Below are 15178 nucleotides of genomic sequence, written 5' to 3' on the forward strand. Positions count from 1 at the left end.
CAAACAAAAACTAATAATAATTGCAACAAAGACTTTCTTTCCACCCCTATTTAGTGAGGGGAGGGGATACAATGAGGGGTATAACTCAATGTAGGGTACTTATTATCTAAAACTCTTATTAAAACGGGACACAAGCCATCTCCCCTCCCCCATTTGATCCGCCTCTTTCGTCTGATGCTGAATGATTTTCATGAGACTGGCAGACGTACCACTTTTAGGAGTCCATTCATGCCACGTCCTTGAAAGTGAAACATTGCCCTCTTGCGGCCAATAGAATACAGCCTTGATATTGTACGGTGCTTCTTCTAACAAGCATGACTAGACGAACAATAATACAAATGTGTATTATTGGAGATATTTAACTCAGCTTGATTGACAAGATAAATATTTCAGTATTTCTTTTTTTTTTGCTAAAAAACAACTGAACGACCAGGTCAATATCTTACATTTTACTCCTAAAGAGAAAGTGAATTCGGCCATTTTAATTATTTATCATTTTTGGACATTATATATGATTAAGTTCATTCGACTCTGAGGTTTAATATAGACAGGCCATCAATTCATTTCATGTCATCCTAACATCATATTCATTACATTTCACAATTACATTAGCATACAGTGACACTTATTCTTTTTTAAATTTTTTGAATATTTTGACATTTAGAATGATGGGCAAACTAACATGAAGCACATTTCATAAACTGATGGTCTGTATCATTTCATCATCTTCAGTTAAAGGAATAACAAAACAGTAGACAAAAACGGGGAAAATAAACTGGAAGGAGAAAGATAAAGCAGTGCAATCACCTTTCATGACAAGTGCTGAAAAGCCTCAAACCATGGACCTACGACTGTGCTGAACATTCAACCTCGGACGTTGACCCGAGAGCTTCATGCATATTAATAACCGATTATCCAAGCTATTTCTTCCTCCGTATCAACTGAATCCAGCCTGTCGACCATATTATGCACCTCATATTTTTTAAAATTATTTATCAAATCCATTTCTTGTTATTTCATATCTGTATTCAATCTGATTTATCTAAAATTGTAACCTAAACAGACACAATATGAAACCTTCCTTTAAGTTAAAATCTGAGACAGAAATTATCATTTTAGTAATGTATTTACGGTTGGTATTTTTGTTCTATCTATTCGATTTAGTTCAGTGTTGTTGGTAGTTTAGATACAACCCCTATAATAGTTAGTTATTCAAATTAGTTTGTAAATGAAATAATTTGTTGGATGGAATTTGGTCAATTTGTAAAGCGATTATGACGTGCAAATGTTTGTTATTTTTACTGCATAAATAATGTATAATAATAGAAAGGAGAAAGAAAGAGTGTCTGCATTTTTTTATGTAGCAATTCTTTGATGAAGTTCCTTTTAACGAGAAAGTATTGATTTTTCCGTAATGAACAAGCGCAAATCTAATTTTCCTCCCAATTTGAAAATATGTTGTTGAATCCCTTGGTGAGGGAGTATGATAATTTCATTACAAAACTGGAAATATGTCAATGGATTGGTGAAACCCAATGCCATAGCATCGACTTGGAAGTAAACACTCCATGATAAGAAGCGTGCTTCTCTATGCTATTATTTGTTCATGGTTGATGAAATTGATGAACAGTAGACAAGATCTCAAACTCGCGGACACTACATGAATCTCTCAATATCATTTACATGTTTTTATTATCATTTTCATGATTTCGGTCCCCTGACCTTATAAGAAAAGAATTGTTTATTTTAGTTCATAATCATTTTAATATTTACCATACCTTCTCGATTAATCACTATTTCCTAGGCAGTTATCCACTGTTGCCTGCTATTGATATCAATATATACCCAAATGAACATTCTTCTTAAAGGATATTGCGTTAGGCCTCTATGTTTTCGCCATGTGCAGCTCTTAATGCATCAATAACACTGGGTAATATTGTTTGACCTCTAGAGACCAAACAGGTCGTGTCTTGTACCCATGTGGGTGTCATCACTGAATAGTATATCATTATATTCTTGTGGCGTTTGCAAATCTCGAAATTTGCCAGCGCCATGCATGCACTTCATCACACCGGCGTCCGTTTCTAAGGATTTCTTCAAGTCGTCCATGCGCTTCGTTAATGGATGTTAATGGCCCAACAAGGAGAAGAAGGGAGGGAGGATCGGAGACAAGAAGATGAGGATGATTTTGCCTTTAATGATAAAACGAGACAATCATCTCGAATTACAACCCACTCTCTTTGGTGGCATCTCAGATTACCGTGTCTTGAAACACTTCTTCACCACATAAGCGTGACAACGGGTATGGTGATGGGACACATGGCAAGCAAAGACCCACGCGTCTCATCACATTGTCTTACCGATAATACATCTACACCAGTTGTGTACAGACTTATTAAGAAGAAATTATATACATGCACGACCAGCATGCTGTTCCGATTGTTGTTTTATGTTTCTTTGTTTTTTCTGAAATTTTATTGCAAGCTTCCACGAAACAGACAAATTACTGTAATAATTTATAAAAATAGGTTGGGCCGAATTAAAGACGAAATAGGACAGGATATAACATCAATGATTTACCTAAGAGGTTAAAGTAAAAAAAAAAACATCTTATTTATTGCGTTAAATAGATATATATATGTACTTATTCTAAAATTGCTATTATTGATTTTTTGATTGATTGAAAATCACATTTATTTCCTTCAAACAGATACAAAATAATATTTGACATAGTAACGAATACAGTATATATTTCGACACAATTTTGAAGGAGGCGAAAACCCGGAAAGCAGAGCTTGAGTTGGGGTCGCCAGATACAAATAAATAACAATAACATTATGTATATACATAAAACATAAAATCAATGGTCATGGTATGATAGTCATGATAGTAATGCTATTATACAGTTGTTTTGATAATGATGATAATTATGACGATGCTGATAATAATAATGATTTTAACAATGATAATGATAATATCAGTGCCGACAGCAACATTAAAAATGACGATGATAATAATTTTGATAGAGCATAATACTAATGACAAAAATCAATGAATGGGATAGTACGAATATGAAGAAGAGGAATGATAACAATTATAATATTACTGATAACTTAAATATAGTAACAAATCTTGGTATTAGTAGCGATAATGGTATAGAAATATAGACACTTTAGATTTTTACTTATAGGGAAATATAATTTATGGGAGACACGCACTAGAAATAAATCTATGAATATTAACAGGGGGTGGGGGGGGGGCTTGGATACCAGCAATAGTGTAGCAAGTAGCTGCATCAGATAGTATATCTTTATTGTTTGATGGTCATAAATCATATTTTTATTAAATGTTATTCTAGGTTAACGATAAAACGCATTCTATTACAAATTATCAATAAAGATGAGTAGTAGTTTAACACGAAAATATCGTAGTCATATCGCATATAAAAAACATGGCTCTTTTATATTGGTTAAATTCAAGCATAAGAACATGATCTTAATGTTGTTATTTTCTCTGAAAACAGGATATTTCGTTATAAATTTTGTGGCATAAACATTGGTAATTGTGTCATATTTACAGTTAGAGAGCCTATAAACCCATGAACATGGTGCAGTTTCGACTAAACAGCTATAAATTATTATATTTTTCAATAATTCACTTCACAAAAATAGGCATAATATGTACAGCATACTTTATATGGTGTATTGGATGTGTGCAAACACTTTCCTCAATATTAAAAACATCCAGTACTCCCATTTCAATAGAAAGGAATTATTATTTAATGGCATTTGGGGATTTCATTATTTCTAAATGTATTTACTGTAGTTTATCTAAAATTTGCAAAGTATGCACTGGCAAGATAAATGCTAGATCGCCTAATGTTCTTTGCCTGCACCCCTTCCATGCCTTCCCCCACGATAGGATTAAATGACTTTGATTGCAAACTCCTCATTTGTCAATACTCAATAAGTAAAACATTATTTTCAGAGACACTTTCCCCTAAAAATATTGCTTGAAATCCCATGCAAATGTGTCTGACAGCCCTTTGAAACACCCTTTAAAGATCAATGGCTGTCGAGATAGGAACACAAGAGCGACTGCGGTGTGTTGATTAGTAGGCCTTTATCGAGCACCAAACATGCCCAATGTTGACTCAAAAAGTACCTCGCCCTATTGCGCACCGTTGTTCTTTTCCATCCACCTTCATAAAAATCCGATTCATATTTTCATCAATCGATAAAGATGAAGAGTGAATAGGGTAAGATGGGGAGAGCGGGAGGATGTGGGTGAGAGAGGGTAAGGGGCATATGAAGGTGATGAAGGAATTAATAAGAAGTGAGAGTATACATTAGGGGAGAGGCTAAAGGAGAAGAGACGAGGAGATATAGGGTGAAGAGTAAGGGAGAGAAAAATGACGAAGACGCATTACATAAAGAAATATATAGAATGAAGGAGGGGTATTGAATGATAATGTTTTATACCCCCCCCCTTTACTATCCACCCACTCTCTATATATGCGTCTGTGTAAATCTGTCTCTGTTTCTCTCTTTCTTTCTTCTTTTTTGTCCTCTTTATCTCTCACGTTAAAATAACGTTCTCTCTCGCTCTCTCTCCCCTCTATTTCATTCTTTAAAAAACATTTTTCGCCTACCATCAAGCAAGCATGAGCGAGTGAGAAAGGCGCGAAAAACCGGCGTTAATTTGCAACTGGAAAATTTGTGTTGATGCTGAGGCGCATTCAAACCCAAAGTTTGTTTCCTCTCGGATTTCATGGACCGAACGGTCTCCCAACAAAAGAAAGCCCACACGAAAAATACCCGTCGCAATATTCCAATGATAATATTGAGACAGACAGAAATGTAGCGAATTCGACGATATGTCTACTGCAAACAAATGTGTCTAATATGCAGATAACCCACTTGGTTCTTGATACCTGCATATACAGTATAACCCAGTGTGGACAATCATGAAGGCCATAGCTTCTAGAGACGGTGTACGCCATCATGACCATTGCGCGCTCTCTTGAACACCAGGAACCCGATTCACTCTCAAAATATACATCAATAGAATGTTATACTAAGTCAACATATTAATATCCACAGGCCGAGGGTTCAGATATGTACACCGCACTCTCTGCCGGTTAAACAGAATATCATTCCAAAGGGTCACCTTATGTCTCCTGTGCAAACTGTCCCTTTCTTTCTGATTTATGTCAGGATGTGCAACCGCCCCATCTAGGGATCACATCACTTCATTTTTGAACCATGGAATCATACATTACTAGTTTAATGTGAAAACTGTGTCGCAAAAGGAGAAGGAAATATCAGGAATCTGCTGGATTCAAATTTAGTAGGCCATTAATTATTCAGAGTAATTATCAAGGACTGCTATCTCGATGTATTCGGGGAAATAAAGGTTACTGAACGAAGGTACTCAACCTTTTCATTTAGCCGTAACAAAAATTCCTAGAATGCAATTATAATAATCCCCTTAAAAAAGCGCATGAATCATATTTTGCTGTTATAGAGCACAGAATAACTCATTTTTCATTCATTAACTTCATGTGTTGGATATTCAGACTTTCTTCCTCTATAAACATGATAAAACAAAGATACCTTTTATTCAAACCCTGTTTTTCAATGAGAGTTTTTGGTAAGACAAAAGTAGATAAATGTCCATGCATGAGCGGTTCCTATGGGTGACTTAACTGTACTTCTATATCCTCTCTTCGACGTGAGTAGATGTTGATGAATATAGGTCAATAGTCCTAACCATGTTTATGATACATATCATGGATTATAAAAGCTAATTAGTATTTGTTTGTCTGTAATACTTCTTTCAAAATAATACAATACATAATAGCAAATGTGTTCACATGTTACACATTATACAAAGATAATCCATAATACAAACAATATTAGCATAATACATAATGAATCCAAAATAACGATGTGAGCATAAAATTCACTATTAAACTATGAAACATTTTAATTAATGAACCCAGGAGACCGCCATCGTGAACGGTTTAGCGTGAATTTGTGTGGCGGTCTCTATTGGAAATTATCCTCTATTGAAGTGCGTTTGCAGTGCATATCTAATTACTCGATTCAATTTATTTACTTATCTGTTGTTTTCATTCAAAATTATATTTTTCATTTGTTCTCTTCCAAAGACGAAATGAATTCATTTGAGTCTTTTGATCATGTTGATCGAGCATCTAAATTAATACATGTTTTTATTATATATTTTGTTTGGCAACAGAACTTGTCAATAGTTGACAAATTGCTGCTGAAAGTATCATCTGCGTATTGTAATGTTATTTGGAATTTATAGATCCAAAATAGCATACATGAGATATTCTCAAAAAACATTTGTCATAACATATTAAAGTGACGTGATTGTACATACTCAATGAAGATAACTTTTTGCGCGATCATAGAGGAGGGAAAGAAATGTGGGATGTAAAATAGACGCTGGCGCCCTCTTGAGAGCATCGATTAAAACATCCCGATCGGCTGCAGAATAATATTGTGCAGTGTAGTCCCACATTATGAAGTGGGATATTGTTATATAATGCTTGAAACGTTTACAAATCGATAATATCATGGCTATAGCAGGTACACAGTTTTGGTGATTATTTGTAATGATCATGATTAATGCAAAATGCATGTGGTCAATATAAGTTGTAAAAAATGAAGTAGTTTTTAAATTATAATAAAATGCTTATTCATTTTGGTGCTACATCGGTGATGTTAAAGAGTCGAGAGGTTAATAAGCAATGTAACTTTGAAATAAGATAAAGATCGGAGTAACAGATTGTATCTGTTGTAGAGGAATAATGTCGTATAAGTACGGTTTAGGCGCTCGTATGAAAATATATTCACGGTATTTCCGTTCCCGTAGCCTTAAATATTTTGGATTTATTTTGTTACAATTTGTAGCAACGAAGGTGTCACAATATGCCCGACGATATAAAATAAACACATTGCTTACCCTAAAACGTGTTGAAACGATACACTTAGATTCGTTTATAAAAAAAAGTGTTGATGTAATATTTCTGTTTTACTGCGCACACACAATTTCATTAGAGCATGGTAAAGCTCGGGGAATTAAAACATGTTGACTGAAGTCTTATTTATAAGAATTAGGTTAAAACTGGTTTCGCAAGGCGGTCATGTCTTGAATTTCATAACACCCGTGATGGTAGTATAACCCATGCAGATACTCTTGCATGGCTGGAATGTTTGATAGATGTCTATACTACGAAAATGAATGGGAAATATAATAAATTGTGAAGTGTTAATAATAATTTGCAAAGATTTGACGATCATAGTAGATTTTCAAACATTTCATTCATTTGTTTTCGTTTTAGAAATGAGAAGTTTGTTTCAAAGGGAGAGAAGAAAGTGCAGAACGTCCCTAGCTTGGTACACAGAGGGAGATCCGACGAACTATCTAATGATAAAAGATGAACGAAGAGACTGTGAACTTTCGATTCATGATACCCAAGATCACACGTAACCCAAGCTCAAAGCTGAAAGCAATACACGTATAGTGACATCTTGAGTAAAGCAAGTTCTACGAGCGGAACATTATACCAACCTATACGCTCATAGGGGTACATCACTTACCCCCATACCTACCTATATTACCCCCAATAAATTCATTGACACAATTAACAGCGGGGGAGACGATAATATACGGGGTAGATTTCTATTAAAGTAGACAATCTAGGTTAAGAAGACCAATGCAATCTCTGGCATGCTATCAACCCAGATGCATATCTTTATGCGTGGAACGTTGTCTTAAGATTTTTTTTATTAATACCTGACTTTTCGCGTGATGCTTTACAATGTGATTGAAGAAGATGGAAAATAAAAACTGGGGCGAACACAGTTTGCCTCCATGTCTTTGCGCATAACTGGGTCAACAATTATATCCTTAAATGTTTTGACATATTTTTGTGATTCGATAGTATATTAATCCTGTGTTGTTCTACATGTCTTAAACCGTGTCATATGGTAATGTAATGCCCTTGCTCTGAACCCAGCTCGCCTACGACTAAAAAAGACCCCCGTATCTGGAGCAATTGTCTTGCTCGTCTAAACGAATTTCCGGCTGTATCGTTATGGAAGGTATTGTTAAATGGGAAAATATTTTATTTTACAGGGAGGAGGTGGATTTTGTGAACTTTTTGATTTCCTCTAAAGGAACAATCCGACCCGCATGTGTCCGAGATCGGGGTTTCGTCCGAATTTCAGAGACGGTTATTGCGTGCAGAAGAAATGCAATAAGTTCAGGAACCAGCGGGGGACCAGTAGAAAACTGGGTAATGGGGACAGCGAGCTAACGCCTACACCACGCCAGGCTTGCCCGGGTGGGTCCTTAGGTGATGTGAGCCTGGTGTCTGGTGTCGCATAGGTCAAACATCACTCAAATACAAACGATTGCAAGTTTCCAAAACCTGAATTTCTCAATCAATGAGCAATAGCATGAAATGCGTCTTATTTTCTAGGTTTTAAAAAATGAAGTTCTAGGTATCTATTTTAGATATTAAAATCTGTGGCATTCGCAAGAGCCATATCTCATGATATTGAAAAAATATTGTATATAATGTGTACATAATTATCTAATATATTTCAGAAAAAAAGCTTCGGTGGATGTAATGAAGATTCTAGGGTGTTTCAAACCGACGTAAACTTTTCATTCATTATTTGATCAGGAAATATGCATTAAGTTTTACAATGCACACTATCATCATCCGAAGCTTCATCGTCGTAATGGTTTGGGCTGGGTGCTTTCATTCTCAGGATTTATTAAATGATGCATTTCCTCCTAATTCTAATGTGTACGGTATTTAGTTTCTATTGTGTTCATATTAATATCCCGTCTATTAAAATATCAAGTCGTTGGTTTCTAAAGCTTTCTTGTTATGTTTTATATCGTACAAAGGAGACCACGTTCATCCTTTACTCAAGTGGAAGCCCCCAATATGATCCGTTCTCAAGCCTGGGGTATGTTGACTTCATGTTGATCCACATGTCAAAATGGTTAATAGGCCTCATGCATGTGACGTCATAATCTCACAGCGCCCTACCTCAGAGGTTGTATCTATTATGCGTAAACGGAGTTGTCAGAGATTTTCCAGCTGCAGATCACCAATGCACAAATGACTTCAGCCTCTAAGATGTCGGCGCAACGACGTCAATACATAAGATCTATAGGCGCCATCCATCCGCTTCCTACTAAACACTTCGCCCCTTCAACGTCTCATCCCCTCACCTCATCAACCATCGTATATCGCTTTCTTCAATTAAAGAAACCCAAACCAAAGTTTAGATACCCAATCCCCAAACTATTTTGCATCTTTCAAGTAGCAATCACCTTATCCTTCATGAGTTCCAGTCTAGTCCTCGGCAGCCAAAGGCCTCAAAGAATACGCAACAATATCTCTTCTGTTCCATCTCCGTTTCGGGTCCATTGTTGTAAGACCGGCCTCTCTGTTATGATCCCTGATTTGTTTGTGGTGTGGTGAGGTGTGTCGATTTTGTTACAAATATTAGATCGGATCTCTTTCTCTTTGTTTGCTTTGAGATATTAGATTAGTTCCAACTGAAACTGATAGGCCCTCATTAGAACGTAGCAGTACATGGAACTGCTATACCTTCCTTTGAAGAAATCTGGCTACTTGTTTCGTCATTCATTGACCTCAGTAAGCACAATAAATGAGAGAAAAGATGCATTATGCATGTGTGTTTTTTTTTATTGATAACGAATTTATTTTATTTCAAACTTTCAAAAAAGTTACAAAGTAAAGTGAATTATAATATAACGTAATGAAATGAAATAGAAACCTTCTGAAAAGCAAAGCTTGTTAATGAGGTTTCCTTCAATAAATAAAACATATTAATGCAAGATACAAAGTTCAAGATATATATAATATACAAATCATCATATCGTTCTTGTAGAAATAAAATGTAGATCCTTGTAAAAAAAAAATCATATTATCCCAAGTAATAGATAAACATGGCTGGAAAATATTACAAGATATAAAAAAGTGAAAAGGACACACGAAACAAAACGTTACAAAAACAGGACGTGACAGAACGATACAAGAACAAGGCATGAGAAAAAAAACTATACAAAAACAAGACATACGAAAAAGTACAAGAAATTTGAAACAAATTGAAACAAAAATCACAAAACAAAGGACAAAACAAAAACGAGTAAAAGAAGACAAACAAATAAACATTCGAACAACCCAAAAATCAAATCTGCAAAGTCAGGTAGATCGAATGAAAAGAGACAGAGACGGGGAAAGAAGCGAAATAAAGGGAGGGGCTCGGAAGAATACGGAAGAACAAAAGATCATCAAGAAATCTTGGATGGATTATTGGAGTGTTATAGTTATTAGTGAGTTTGTTTTAATGCTCTATTGAAACTATGAATTGTAGGCTTAATTCGTAAAGCTTGTGAAAGTGAGTTCCAAAGTTTGATGCCAGAAGATATGAACAGTTTGTTTGTTAATAAAGTCCATGTTCTAGGTAAATGGAAAAAGTCCAGCAGATCTTGCAGGGTAATGATGGATATTGATATTTCTTGTAAACATATAATAAAATCTGGTAGTTCATCTCTACTAAGGTTGTACATAAAAGATCCAAGATTATAATGGTAAAGACCATGTATCTTAAGAATACCATGAGTTTTGAAAAGAACATTCGTGTTTGCCCGATAATGAGAATGGCAAATAACGTGCAATGCTTTTTTTTCTGGAGTGGTAAAAGTGTATTCAAATGAAAATCAGCACGACCCCCCCCCCCTGCAATAATACAAAAGTTCAAATGTGGCGGTGACACTAGAACGTGACAAACGGTTTAGGAATGCCCAAACGACAGTTTGGATCTTATCTGTCTTGTCAATGGTTACAATACGAAACATCGTCAAGATTGGAGCATGACAAGTCCTAATTGGATAATTTCCTCATTTGTCGGACTTGTTTCTTGTTTCCTAGCGAAAATGTGTTGATCCGTTTTGGCGACGAGATGAACGTTTGCCCTGCAATGGCGCCTTGATCATTGGTTAATGCATAGGTCCATGTTTAGTGGCAACGTAGCTGATGTGCGTATGCGCGTAAGATGAACTCCCATTGGTCGCATCCTACCCTTCGCTCAGAGTGAACATTAATATCCGCGACCATCATATTAATCACACATGTTTTAAATACATTTATGCATTATCTATTTTTATCAATATTTTGTTTGCGTTTTTTATCTCCATATCTTAAGTTGTCATGTCTTTATTTATTTATTTATTTTTTTTTTTTTTTTTTGGGGGGGGGGGTCATGGTGGTATGAAATATCATTAGCCATCGCGTAAATCATGTAAATGATGCCTTTATTTTTTTTTTTCTTATTGATCCTCACATTATACTCATGGATGTGGTCAACAAGTACGAATGGATAACTTTGCATTGTGGGATATTCAGCAGAGGATTCAGGATAGAGAATATGGTAACCGCTTTACCCCCTTCCCAAACTATCTCTCTCACTTTCTCTCCTTCATCTCTCTCTCTATCTCTCTCTCTCTCTGTCTGTCTCTCTCTCTCTCTACCCTGTTGAACATCCGGGCCATCCATCTGTCAAAGATGACTAAGGTCTGACAGGAGATAGGATCTTTCCCGCCAAAACCAAGCGCGGGATCTTCCATGCGAAATCGAAGCCTCAGATTCCAACGGAACGTCTAATCTTCGACATCCTTATCTCACCAGCACCCAACTCCCCATCGATGCCAAATTCGTCAGCAAACGACAGAGTGGTGGAAGTCGAGTTCTCTTTCTTCGACGATACTGTCGCAAGGAGCTTCTTGAATTTACATACCCAATCATTATCTCACCTTCTTTCTTCTCTTATCAAGACATTATCAGACGAGGACGGAAAGGGGAGAGGGGAGCAAATAGGCCGGAAAGGGGGGAAAGGTGAAGGGCAAGAGAGATTCTTAATAGCCGGTTGCGTCAACAGGGATTGGAGCGTAAAAACAGGACGTTCTTCTGAGTTCATTTGGGATTATTAACTCAGGTTTTATCTGGAGGTGTCAAGAGACAAATGCGTGGAATAAAGCCATCTTTTAATACACCTATCAAGAAGCCCCTTGAGGATAGTAGAAAGTACAAGACAGGGTTTTAACTAATTAATGAATTAACATGAGGTAATAGGCTAATCTGGGTGGGAAATTCGTGAGGTTTAAAGAATTGACATGAATGTACCTTAAACATAAGGTTATAGATCTGTAAACTTGAAAGACTGTTCTTACGAGAGAGATTCGTTTTTCTGTCATGTTCACCTTCATTCCGTATTTCACCACATGCAAGAAATCTACCAGTTTAAAAGTCCTTCCTTAGTATCGTCTTTCATAGCACTTCGGAGATGCCACTCTCTCTTCTTGTCTAAGTAACAATTTTCCTAAAGACTGTCAAAACATACTTTTATTGTATTCTTTAATGAATTTATCATTCAGTTAACATGTCAACTTACTTTCAAAGTTTCAAGTCCTGGGATCTGTTGCATAAAAAATTTTGCCATAAAAAACTCTGTCAAATAGACAAAAACTCCGTCAAACAGAATTATGCCATGGAAACTTAAATATAAAAAAAAAACATGGGAAAGAATATTGCCAGAGTTTTTCTTTTGTGCAACACTGCCCCGTATTTGAGAGACGGAAGCGGTTGTTCCCTTTTCATCTTTTTATTTTGCAATCTATAAAGTAAGTTCGTTACCACTAAATGTAAGAATAAAGTAGACGTACACGTCAAACATGTTAAGAAAGAAATTTGCTCATATCATTTCATCAAATCGTCATCTATCCCCTTCTTCATTTCCACTTTGTTTCTGATCGTTGCATACCATCGATAGAAATACAGATGACATTACGGATGTAAGGTTAGCCCAGGTATGTTTGACAAAGATATTGGATATTCGAGAGTTAAGTGAAAATTTTGAGCATCTTGCAACACAGAGCAACACTGTGACGTGTTTGTGTTATATTTCTAATCTAAAATGAAATAAAGTAAAAAGGAGAAGGGGAAAATGAAGGATAGAAGAAGAGAATGGGGGATACTGAAGTGAACTTTGAATTCATGGGCAAAATTATAATGAAATCAGAACCTGGGACTTGTGATTGTGGTGTAATGTGGGAACTGTAATCGCCTATAATAACGCGGTAAGCTATCATTGACTAAAGTAAGCGAACATTCTTAATTCTAATTTGGTTCGTAATTCAATGAAGTCATTGATTTGCAATTATGGTAATTCATCGATTTGCCCATGTAAAGATGTAACAAGTTCCACGGTTTGTTATTTTTTGTTGAAATGCCCAGCTACCAAAAACTCCGATCTGTTGAATCATCAGCACATGGTCAACAGTTCATCATCAGTCCTTAAGCCATATTTTCTATTCCTCTTGATTAAAACGAATAACGGAGAAAGATCGAGAATCAGACGATTCGTTTGCGTTGCTCATTTTTTGACGCTCATCAGTCCGTGACTCTGAAACCCAAAATAAAGAGGTCTATTTAAGAATCCATCCGGACAGGAAGCTTACCGGGGGATAACGGGTATCTACTGCGAAACTTTGTTTCCCAATAAGCTCTGGTGATCCTTGGAGAATCCTCCGAGTGCCCACACAAACTAATTTTGTAACGAAATCTCGGCATATCATATCATGGGACTTAATGAGCTGTAATGGATAGCCCATCCGGGTGTTGAGAGAGAATAGTCGCTGTCTGATGGTCACCATCATGGCCAGACCAGAGATGGACAGGTGAAAGTGATGACCCTGGGAGGTGGATGTCAAGGAAAGTGAGAGGAACTCGAAGGATGCATACATATTCTTGCATGTCATTAGCAGAGTTGACCTGCTTCTGTCCCCTTCCGTGTAACAGCAGAGAAGCAAACGACTAAGCCGGTCTACCGTTGAGCAAGGTGATTGGCTGCAAAATACATAATAACGATCGAAAAGGATCGAAGGGAAGTCTGAACCATGAGTGACACTACCCAATTGGCTGAATCCACTTGGGGATGAGCTATCTTACGAAGACGTACATTTCATTCATCATCTCGTCTTTGTCGCTTTGCTACGGATCACATCAGTCAACACTGTCACGCAGCCTGGTTTTGTGTCCCGGTCCTCCATCCCTTCCCCCCGACGTTTCGCCAACATTTAACACCTTCTTTGTCGTCCATGCGTGAAACCAGGTCGTCATCAACTTCAAAACTTGCAGGAAAAAGACAATCAAAGATGATATATACAGGGGTTCAATTCCGGCTTCAAAATTACCTGGATGATTAATAAGAGGGTTGTGCCTTAAGGATAATTGAATTGTACCTGTTGCCCATAGTTGGTAGAATAAAAGAAGAAAGGTCCCATACATCAAGGCAGCTTTCAGAATAAATACTTAGAGAATGATGAAATAATTTAAGTTGTCGAATCAAAGTATATCAAATATTGTAAAATAAATTGCGTTGCATCCAATTAGAAGTACATTTCAACTGATATCACACGAACAAAATATAATACACTATTGGTAACTGAAGATATTAATAAATTGATTAACAAAAGTGTTAATACACATTTGAAAAAAAAAAAAAATCGTAAATATAGAGATTTCCTATAAGTAACTATTTTAAGTATGGAATAATTTATTATATAAAATTAAACAATATCGGTCAAAATAAAGGTTTAATATTGACCGAGAGGATATCAATCTCTCGAGCAGGTAAACGGGGCCTTTGCAATTTGAGGAACAACTACCTTAATCTCAGCAACAGCGTGGAGAGATGGGATCAATACCTGATACGGCTTGAACCTTCTCTGCAAGATATATTTTCAAATTATCCTATTTCGGAAGAAGATTAACAGAAAGCTGGGGTCGGGTTGAAACGTGATAAAAGTTGAAATTATGCTTACTACCCCCAACACGATTATGTGTAACATGTTGTGATGTGTATATAACATTGCATGAAGGATGTGTTTTTCTTGTAACGAAATTACTATTAATTCATATACATAACCGATGATAATTAAACATGTTTTAAAGTTACGCCGTATATGCATTGTCTGAGCATAGTCAAATACATCATATCATCTTTACTGTGTTTGTCATGCATATACATTAATAATATTA

This window comes from Lytechinus pictus, chromosome 7 (genome assembly GCF_037042905.1).
Source record: "Lytechinus pictus isolate F3 Inbred chromosome 7, Lp3.0, whole genome shotgun sequence".
NCBI classification, from domain to species: domain Eukaryota; kingdom Metazoa; phylum Echinodermata; class Echinoidea; order Temnopleuroida; family Toxopneustidae; genus Lytechinus; species Lytechinus pictus.